Genomic DNA, 11,169 nt, shown 5'->3' with positions numbered 1-11,169 from the left:
GAGAGAGAGAGAGAGAGAGAGAGAGAGAGAGAGAGAGAGAGAGAGAGAAAGAGAGAGAGAGAGAGGCACAGACACAGACACAGACACAGACACAGACACAGACACAGACAGAGAGTTTCTCTGTGTTGCCCTGGCTGTCCTGGAACTCTGTAGTCAAGACTGGCCTTGAACTCAGAGATCTTCCTGCCTCTGCCTCTGGCATCCTGGGATTGGAAGAGGTAGGTTTTAGGGCCTCTTACAAATAGCCCTCTGACCTCCACCTGCACACAGGATATATTTGCCCACTCCAGAACACATGCAAACAAATAAATAAAAATAATTTCAAAACATTCCACGGCCCATTTCTTCTTGATGACAAAAATTTAGCTTGCCGGGCAGTGGTGGCACACACCTTTAATGCCAGCACTCGGGAGGTAAATGCAGGCAGGCCAGGTCAGCCTGGCCTACAGAATGAGTTCCAGGACAGCCAGGGCTACACAGAAAAACCCTAGCTTGAAAAAACTATGTATATATATATATTTATGCTTATATTCACTTCTGAAGTTACTGATTTCATGCATTTCAATGAACATTAATTGTTTTTTCCAACATCAGATATTTTCTTCTGTCTAATATTGTCCATCTAATTTGCTTCATATTTTTAAAAACCCTTTGAAGAATCCAGGAAGACAGGAAAAAAGAGAGGGAAAGAGGGAGGGTAGGAGGGAGGGAGGGGAGAGGGGAATAGGACTTGCTAAAAAGTTCTAAGAACCATCAGCCCCTACTGAGGCCCTAAAATAACCCACATGTGAGCCAGGCAGAATGAAATAGAATAAACCCCTTTCCAGGAAGTCCCGCCTAGAGAACATTCGTGAACAAAACCGCGGCTCCCTCTGTGTCCTCCACCCCCTGTTTTGGTTGGCCTTAGGCCAGCACATACCCTTCCCTTGTAACCAAAAACATGGCCCAGACAATGAAAACTTTCTACATTTTTCCCTTTTAAAGTCTTCTTTCTCTATTAATCCCTAACATTTTAATTTACAGAGTGCCTTTTAAAACTTGCACCCCAAATGTGAAGCCCGCCCGCCCGCCTTCTGCAAGTTTGGAAACATCCAACAACCCGCATGCTTCCCAGAGTTCCAAGAACTCTGGGTATTTTTTTATTTTTAAATCTTGTTTATAAGAACAACAAGGCCAGCTCACACATGCCAGAGCATCTATTACTCACAGTCAGGAGTAATAAGAAGGTTTAATTGGTTTTGTTTTCTTCTGCGATGTGCGTGGTATTAATCAGCCAGGGTTTCTCTCTGAACCCACATCCTTTAGGAAGAGCTGAAGACTTTTCCAGTTATGTAACTTGGGGGTGGGAGAGGTGATGGGGGGTGAGGAGGGGGGAGGGGAGTGGATGGGTAGGGGGAAGGGGAGAGGCAGGAGGGGTGACAGATGGCAGGCGGAAGGGGCAGGGGAGGGAAGCCCGGCAGGGAGCTCTCTCTTCAGGACCCATTTCATAGTCTTAGGTCTCCTCCAGGTTGTTGTTTTTTTAAACCATAAAATATTTTCAAATAAAAGAGCTGAAAAACTTTGTCGCTCAGAAGTAGCTTGCCTAGTGCACTTGAGGTTTGGAGCTTCGATCCCCACATCCCTCCGAAGAAGCAGGCAGGTAGGCCAGCATGTCACCTCATAACCCTTTCTGTTTTCAGGGCTGTATTTTTCCTCCACAACCCAACAGTTTTAAAAAAGCATTTAAATCAAATTCAAAATGGGCTACTGCTTTACCCATAAGGAGTTGGGTATGTACTTCCGGCAGATAACATCCTGACCCTAGCATCAACTGAATACCACGATGAAGCTAGCAAGATTAGAAAAATCTTTGGATAGTTGCTTCGTCAGTCAGGTTGACCGCAGCTCAGCGTCTGGGGACCAGCTTGGGGTCAGTGGAAATGGGCAGTGGGGAGACCAGGTCGGGTGGATGGGGACACCAAAGGAGAACAGGCTGGAACCTGTGGACACCGGTGTGCCCGTCTGCCACGTGCCAGCTTTATGCAACTCTGGAATCTGATGCCTCCTCCAGACCGAGGCTAACCTGAAAGTTACAGAGAAAGGTTTTGGGGAATGAAGTCTGAGCTGCTGTCATTGGACTCTTACCCTCTCCTGCTGCTCCATGATGAGTGTGTGTACATACGTGTGCATGCACTTGTATGTTCAGGTACACATACACATGTGTGAAGCATGTGGGTGGTGGCCAGAGGTGAACTTTAGGAACTGTCCACTTAGTCCTTTGAGACGTTGCTCAAGACGAATCACAAGGCTTCTCTCTCTCTCTCTTTTTTTAAATTTTACTTAGGTATTATTAGGTATGTGAACTACATACATGCAGGTGCCTGAGGAGGCCAGAAGAGGGCGCCAGATACCATCAATCTGGATTTCCCTGCGGTTTGAGCCCCAGGACCTGGTGCTGGGAACTGACTCTGCACTTTATGCGAGAGCAACAATCTCTCCTATCTGCAGAGCCAGTTGCTGGGTTTTCTCGTGGGAGCTGTCTTGGCAAGTGCTCCCTAACCCTCCTCTGGTGAGTTTGTACAGCTGATTTGTTAAGTGCTCCCTAACCCTCCTCTGATGAGTTTGTACAGCTGATTTGTTCACAGTGGAGTCAGAACAGGATCTGCGTGGTGCCTCGGACTGTCAGGCCTCCTACATTTCTCGACTCCTCCTCCTCTTTTCCCACAGCCACAGCTGCTAGAACTGGAGTGCTCATCCTGAGGGAACTCCCACTTGGCTCTGACCAGCTCTGTTCTCCTGGAGAGGCCCAGCGGGCTGCCATCTGCTATGGAGCGGCAGGCAGACCTTGGGTTCCTTTGCTTTGCGGCTCCCTTTGGGCCCCTATATTGTCCCTGCATGGTAGGTGCCTGTGGTTGCTAGAAGTCGGGAAGAAATCTGTGTACAGGTGTACCTGGCCTGCAACCCCACTTTCTCAATCCCAGAGTGTGAGCAATCCCACGTATGGAACAATGTTTCAGGGATAATTTCCATTGATAGAGCTCCTGCAACTCTTAGGCCTTGGGCCAGATCGAGTCTGTCTCCATCTCTCCTTGGAGGCTCCATGTGCTGTTTCTAAACTCAGCTTGCTGAGCTCCCCGTGCCAGGTGGTACCAGCTTCCTGAAACCCCAAGAACATTCAGTGGATTAACATCTAAGATGAGAGCGCCCGTATCCCTGTTAGCAGGTGGAGCTCTCTGTTGAGTGAAGGTTATAGAAGCTGTGAGAATACAAGGTCCCTTCTCCCTCGGGACAGAAATACAAAACAAGCCAGAATCCTTTCAGGGCATCAGGAACACCATGGCGTGGCTTCCTAAGGGGCCAAGTGACTTCACTGGTAAATCTTACTACACACTTCAACATTGAGAGCCTGTGCTCATTCACAATTTAAGAAGTGCTCGAGAGCAACTCATGGCTTCAGGTGAGTTCTTGAACCAAACTTGACTTCAGCAAGGCCATGTGTTCCCTCCTCTGAGAGAAGAAACCAGAATGGATGACCAGGTTCCTCGACCTCAAAATCTCCAGATGTGGGATGGTTTGTACCCAGCCTAGGCTCATTCTCTAGTACAGAATGTGGCAATGAGGACCCCAAGATGCTCAAATCCTTTCAAGGCAAAGAAAGGAACTAAGGTGTTTATGAAAATAAAGCACATGCAAGAATTCAACTCCAAGTCAGAGCTCCTAGGGGCTTCATTCCACAGCTCTGCCAGTGTTTTCGACAAAAGGATCTTGTCTGAGATAAAACAAAGTTCTTCCAGGGAAGCAGATCCTGGGCGGTGGGGTGAGGGGCTCTAGGGTCATCAGTCCTGTGTCAGTGAAGCAGGGTGCACTGGAAGGTCCCCAGGATGCATAGGATGGGTGTGAGTTGGGGGCCCTGAGTTTGGAAATCGTCAGAAGCCATTGGCTCTATCTTCTTCATGCTCCGGGGAAGCAGGTACATGAATTTGAGATTCACAAAGGAAAAGAGGCTGCTACATAGAAGGAAACTGAGCTGCTGTTGTCTGGGGGCTGGATACAGGGTAACCAAGATGTGATACATCCGAACAGAGCTGCTAGCTCAGGCCAGTGCTTCTTTCGTCTAAAGTCAGGGTAACAGTAGTCTCTTATTATGAAGATGTTTATGGTGTCTAGGTCTGGATTTGTTTTTGGTTTTTTTGTGGGGGGGAGGGGAATGTTCAAGACAGGGTTTCTCTATATAACTCTGGCTGTCCTGGAACTCACTTTGTAGACCAGGCTAGCCTGGAACTCAGAAATCTGCCCGCCTCTGCCTCCCAAGTGCTGGGATTAAAGGCATGCGCCACCACCGCCTGGTTTGGTTTTTTTTTTTTGCTTTGTTTTGTTTTGTTTTTAAGTAAAGCAAAACAATAACAAAAAAAGAAAACCCTGGGGCTGGAGAGATGATTCTGTAGTTAAGAGCACTTGTTGTTCTTACAGAGGACCCAGGTTCAGTTCCCAGCACCTACAAGGTGACTCACAACCATCTGTAACTCCAGTTACAAGAGATCCGATGCCCTTTACTGGCCTAGGCATGCAGGTGGTACACAAACATACAGGCACGCAAAACACTCATACACACATATGTACATATGCATATGTACCCCCCTAGTATCTAAATATCTAAAACTTTGGACATAAAGAATTCCCTTTAAAACCCAGTTTAATAACCTTTCAGGAAAAGCCTTCAAGAAGTTGGGGCTTTTGTCCTGAAATTCTTCTCCACTTAGCACATTCCGAGAGCAGAGCCATTGTCCCAGGAAGAGCAGACACCAGAGAGCGCAGGATGGAGAAATGGGGTCATTTGTGTTCTGAACCCCAGACCCGTGTGTTTCCACAGCTGTCCCTTTCACAGCCCCTGGGGAGCTCTGGCTTAGTTCATCTTGGCCCAGGAGCCACATGACCGAGGCTCTCTGGCCTGGAACAGCTGACCACAGCTATGGGCTAGAGGGTGGGGGGTGGGAGAAGTGGGGGTGGGGGAAGCAGCTGCTGCAGACTGTCACAGACAGCCCCCTCAGTTTGGGGATTCAATGCAGGCTCAAAAAAATCTGAGAGGAAATGAAGCTGGTCACAGTGGGATGAATGATTCGCGTCGTGAAGGCTAGAAAGAGCTCTTGTTATTTATTTCTGGACAGAGTCTCACTATAGAGGGTAGACTGCCTCAAATTCTCAATCCTCCAGCTTTAGCCTCCTTATCTTTTTTCCCCGCTTATTTTAAACAGTTACAGGACCAGCAAGATGACTCAGTGGGTAAAGGCACCTGCCATCATGGCTAACAACCTGAGTCTTGATCCCAGGGCCTGTAAGATGGAAGGAAAGGACTCACCCTGTGGGTCCTTCGGACCCCCGAGGGTCTGCCATGCCCTTCTGCACCTCCCCCACAAAGATAATTTTTTTGAGACAGGATTTTGCTATATAGTTCTGGCTAGCCTGGAACTCACTCTGTAGATCAGGCTGGCTTCAAACTGACAGAGATCTGCCTGCCTCTGCCCCCGGAGTGCTGTATTTAAAGGCATGGGCCACTATAATTAGCATAAAATGTGTTTAAAAACCCTCCTACTTAACACAGAATAGAAATGTAGCTGAGTGGTATAGTGTATCCTTAGAGACAAACAAAGACCCTTAGTGATTAAGTAAAATAACATACAACATTCCAAGCAGAATTAAACTGAGCTTGTATTGTGTGTGTGTGTATGTGAATGTGGTGCATATGTGTAGTATATGCAGATCTCATATGCTTGTGTGTGTGTGTGTGTGTGTGTGTGTGTGTGTGTGTGTGTGTATGAGAACAGAGACCAAAGCAGGAGACTGGGCTGCCTGCATTATTGCCTAGAGCTAGGTTAGCAGCCACCAAGTTTGAGCAATCCTCCTGCCTCCATCCTGTACAGTGAGCAGGGAGCCATGCTCTCTGTGTTTTACGTGGGGGCAAGTCATCCAAACTCAGGCCTCTGAGATTATGTGGCAAGTGTTCTTGCTCACTGAGCCATCTCGGACCTCTTTGTTTGTTTGTTTGTTTGCTTGCTTGTTTTGTTATTTTTTATTTCTATTTTTATGCATATGAATGTTTTGCCTACATGTATGTCTGTGTATCCTGTATATGTGTGTGTGGGGGGGTGCCTATGGCAGCCAGAAGACGGCATTGGAATCCCTGGAGCTGGAGTTACAGATATTGTGAGCCACTGTGTGGGTGCTGGGAATAAATCCAGGTCCTCTGGAAGAGCAGCCAGTACTCTTACCTGCTGAGCCATCTCCCCAGCACCTTACTCAAAACAATTAATTAATTAAATTGAGACAGACTCCCCATGTAGCCATGGCTGGCCTGGCACTCCCTAGGTAGACCAGGCTGGGCTCAAACTCTCCTCTGTACTGAAATTAAAGGTATCAGCCACCCCATCCTGCATATTGATAGCTTTACTGATTTATTGATTGAATACATATTTAAGTTTTAATCTAGACGTGTCACAATATGCATCACTTCACAGTTTCCTGACAAATCATACTTTTTCCTAATAGAGTTAATTTAAAATCGAACAACATGACTTTCTTTGAAAGTGATCAAGTTGAAGTAAATACCGGCTTATAAATGTGGGTTTATAGTCACAGTAGAAGCAACTGGCTGGCTGCACTCGCGGCTTCATAGGCTCTCCCAGCCCCGGCCTCCTCTCCCTGTGCCCCATGCCAACTTAAGTAGGTGGCATCTCGGAACTCCTTGCTTGCAACACGAGATACTGTAGTCAGACACTGGTCTTCTCTAGAAGACCGTCGCTACCCTTTAGGCCCCTAACCTTAGGAACTGCCACTAAAGCCAACTGTGACCAAGGAAAGCTCAAAAGAATGTTCGAGCAGGATGTGGGGGAGCCCAAAGAGTAGGGGACAGAGCTGAATCACCAGGCCTCAGGACCACATCAGGGATGTGAGAACCAGGAAATGGCTGGGAGGCTCTGACAAAGTGCAGGATTCCATTTTTCTCCCAAAAATTTTGACATGAACCAACGGTCGCTTTCCGGAACACCTCTGAGAGCCTGGTGCCTGGTCTGTTTGCCTCTTCTGAGCTGGCCTCCCTGGTGTAGGCTCAGCCCTATCCAAGCCTGCAACAAGCTCCAGCCCCAGAACCTTGGCCTCACAGAGTAGCAGGAGACAGGGGCGCAGCCACCTGGGTCTCCCACTCTAGCTGTCATGGGCTGAGACCAGGCACCCTCGCTCCTGGCCTTGTGTGGTAGACTCTGCCCCGCCAGGCTCCACAATAGAAGCTACTTTCTCTGCTGTGACTGAACTCCTGGAAGAAGCAACGTGGGAGAGGGCATAGATTTATTTCAGCTGGTTCAGTTTATGGCCGCTCGTCTCCAGCGGGATGAGCAGGCCACTTGGGAAGTAGAGGGTTGCAGTGACCAGAAGCACTTCTCACCCAGTGGCAGCGGGGAAACAGAGAGACAGGAAGGGGTCAACAACAAAAGTACTACCCCATCCCTACCCTACCTCCTCCTTCCAGCTCCGTTTTCTAAGGCAGGGGTTCTCAACCTATGAGTCATGACCCCTTTGAGGGTCAAAGGACGCTTTCACAGGAGTCTCCTAAGATCATTGGAAAACACAGATATTTACACTATGGCTCATAACTAGCAAAATTTTAGCTATAAAGTACCAATGAAGATAATTTTATGGTTGGGGGGGGGGGTCACCAGAACAAGAGGAACTGTACTAAAGGGTCGCACCATTAAGAAGGTTGAGAACCCCTGCTCTAGATGACCACAGCTTCCCACATGAATGTCACCAAAGGGGACAAAAAGAAGAAGACACAAGCCTGTGAGAAACATTTCAAAGGTAACCCATAATAGTTAGCATCCCATCCTCTGGCCCAATTATCATGAACTCAGTTCTATTCGGGGTGGCATGAACCCAGCTACCACAGACACCTTTCTAAAGGCCTTGGCAGCTCGGGTAGGCCAGATGGCATGGTTCTGGGCTGTGTGGGAGGTCTGTCTGGGATTTCCGGAACCACACAAAACAAGACAACACAAAACCAGACCAAAGGTGGGCAAAATGGCCCAGCCAGGTAAGGCGCCTGCTGTGTGACCCTGGTGATATAAATTTGGTCCCCAAGACCCAAAAGAAGGTGTAAGGAAGTAAATGACTCCATAGAGTGGTCCTCTGTTATGGACCTTGGCACCCCCTCCCCCACTCAAAAACCACATAGACATGCACACGCACACTAATAATGATTTAAAAATTAATCAAACAGACAAAAACACTTTACACTGCCTGAAAGTTGTTGTTGTTGTTGTTGTTTTCTTTTTAAAAGTCAGTCCTCAATTTGGGCTCATTTCATTAGGATTAGCAACTTTTTCAAGAAAAAACAAAACCCTCTTATTCCAGTTGGTTGGAAAGACATTCCAGGCCTGAGTGCAGACGAAGGCAATTTTATACCATCCCTAGCTCTTGTTACAGGGCTGGAAAGAGAGCCCAAACCAAGCAGTTATGAAAACAGCCTCATAAGATAAAGTTTAAAGCAGGCCTTCGTGTGGCCGTGATGACGGATGACGATGTTCCCTTGTCTAAGCGGCAGCTGGAGGGTCAGGCAGAAGGCAGATTCAGTAGGGTAGCCATGATCTTCAACCACAAAGAACTTGGAATTCCACCATGGCTCCCTGACCTCATCGCCAACACTTAAATCTGGTGGTGGTTTCAGATTCCAAAATGTGTTCTTTCCGTAGCTCTTCTGTGACCTTTGGAAGGGAATACTTCTAGAACCTTCCGTGCACAGGCAGCTTGGCTGTGATATAGAAGAGTATGGAGAAGGCACCGGGTTCTCATTGCATCTAGGACCACAACTGTGCACACAGCAAGTACCGAGACGTGTGTGTGTGTGTGTGTGTGTGTGTGTGTGTGTGTAATGCATGGATCTGTGGGTGCAGGTGCACATGCTCTTAAATGCTGAAGAAGGCCAGAGGAGGAAGATGGGTGCCCTCTATCACTCTCTCCCATACTTCCTTGAGATGGTTTGTTGATGAGCCTGGAGCTAGGCTGGATCCAGCAACCCTCCTGCCCCTGTCCCTGTTGGTCAGCTACACTAGGGTTTTTACATGGCTTCTGGGGATCCAACCTGAGGTCCCAATGCTTGTAGAGCAAACCAAACCTCTGGCTGGGGATGGTCACCCTCTCCCCTTGTTCTCACACTGCCTTTTCTCTGTTGGTGGTCATGCCTCATGTCTCTTCCTCTGCTTCGGAAGACACCGGTGCTATGGCATTAGGACCCCATCTGTTTCAGGAGCGAGAACCAGGAAGTGGTTCTTACTGATGCTGCAGAGCCTGGAACACTCCAGCACACCTGTGAGGCCAGCCTGCTTTCCTATGAGTGTGTTTGTCCCTTCTCTGGTCCTGGACTCTGACCACCCCAGATCCATCATGCAGCTGGACAGAGAACTGATTGTGGCTGGTTTGAATTGGGCCCTGTGCTCCATACAGAACAGGAGGTGGCAGAGGCATGTGAAAGAGCTAAGGGTGTGCCTCTGTGGTAGAGCCACAGAGTTCTGTGGTAAGGCCCAGAGTTCCATCTGAAGCTCTGCGGGTGGGGGTAGGGACATAGAAGGCAAAGGCTTGACCCCACATTTAGGGACATGGTCATGGAATCCACATGTGAGAGGAAGATACGTGTTAGGGACTGAATAGAGCTCTCATCCCCATAGTCATGGTTGAAGCCTGCTCCAGTGTGTCTAAAAATGCGACAGCAAGACAATGACATTGTATGGATGCCCCCCCCCCCCAATCTCTTCAAGATAGGTTTTCACTGTGCAGCCCTGGCTATCTAGCCTGGGGCTCACTCTATAGACTAGGTTGGCCTTGAACTCATAGAGATCCACCTGCCTCTGTCTCTCGAGTGTTAGGATTAAAGGCGAGCACCACCCTCTCCTGGTTTATGGGTGGGGGTCTTATCCCAGCAGCAGCAGAGTCTTTAGAAGCAGAGGAAGAGACACTAGGCATGGACACAGAAAATTCCACGTGAGAACAAGGAGGTGTGGCCCTCCACCAGTCAGACATTTTTCCCTGGAGACCAGCCCTGTGAGCACTTAGATCCTAAGTCTCCAGCTCCTAGACCATGGTAGTAATAAAGACAACAGCCTGCCAGGCATGATGGCTCACATCTCAGCTCAGCAGGCTGAGGCAAGAGGATGACCTCTAGTTTAAGGTCACCATAGGCCATATAGTGAGTTCCAGTCTGGGCTACAGAGGGGAGACCCTGAGATGGTGAGTATTCTGCTTAACAGAATCTAGGCTCACCCAGGAACCAGGCCTCTGGGCACAGCAGCGCGGGCTTAGCTTTATTGCGTTCATTGAGACCTACCCACTGTGGGTGGCACCATTCCCTGACAGGCTTATGGACAGCCTAAATGCTGGGCAGATGAGAAGATGCTGGGCAGGAAGACACATGTCCCCTTCTCTACCTCCTGAGATGCAGTGTGACGGGCTACTGCAGACTCTAGATGCCTGGATTTGACTTCCCTGCCAACGATACAGAGCTGTGAGATCTTACCCCTTGAACTGCTCTTGTTCCACCAACAGGAAAAAACATTAAGACAGACCTGACTCAGCCCATGGTGATGTGTGTCTGGAATCCAGCACTTGGGAGGTGGGGGAACCTGAGGGGGAGCTTCCCTCTCAGAAGCTTAAGGTCTTTTCTTCATTACAAAGCAAGTCTGAGTTCACGTGAGGGGCAGGAGATGGGGAGACAAGGGCTAGTGTTAGTCCGAGGTTGGCGTCTTTTCTGTTTGCTCACGTGGGTCCTTGGGTCTGAGCGCAAACCAGGAGGAACACGTCGGGGCTGCACACAGACTAGGCAGGCATGCTCTGAGGCAAGTGGCATGCAACTGTGAATGTCTATCTGGCTTGAGGGAGGAAGGACCAGGTGGGTCATTATCCTGGAAGTGCCTCTGATTAGCACCTTGCAGCCCCAGCACCCACCTACCTTCGGGAGAGGCGGTCAGGCCCCGCTTTGACTCTCTGAGGGGGCAGTACACGTAATAGCGTGTTTGATTTAGGGATGGTAAAACTTTGACTTGGAGAGATTGGCTGTCTCCTTCAGGATCTCCAAGCTGCACCAGAACCAAGATGCTCTGCCTGCGTCGGGGAGACCAGGCTCAAGCTGCACCGGAACCAAGATGCCCTGCC

Source organism: Mastomys coucha, unplaced genomic scaffold (assembly GCF_008632895.1).
Source record: "Mastomys coucha isolate ucsf_1 unplaced genomic scaffold, UCSF_Mcou_1 pScaffold18, whole genome shotgun sequence".
Classification (NCBI taxonomy): domain Eukaryota; kingdom Metazoa; phylum Chordata; class Mammalia; order Rodentia; family Muridae; genus Mastomys; species Mastomys coucha.
This window is presented reverse-complemented; position numbering follows the sequence as displayed.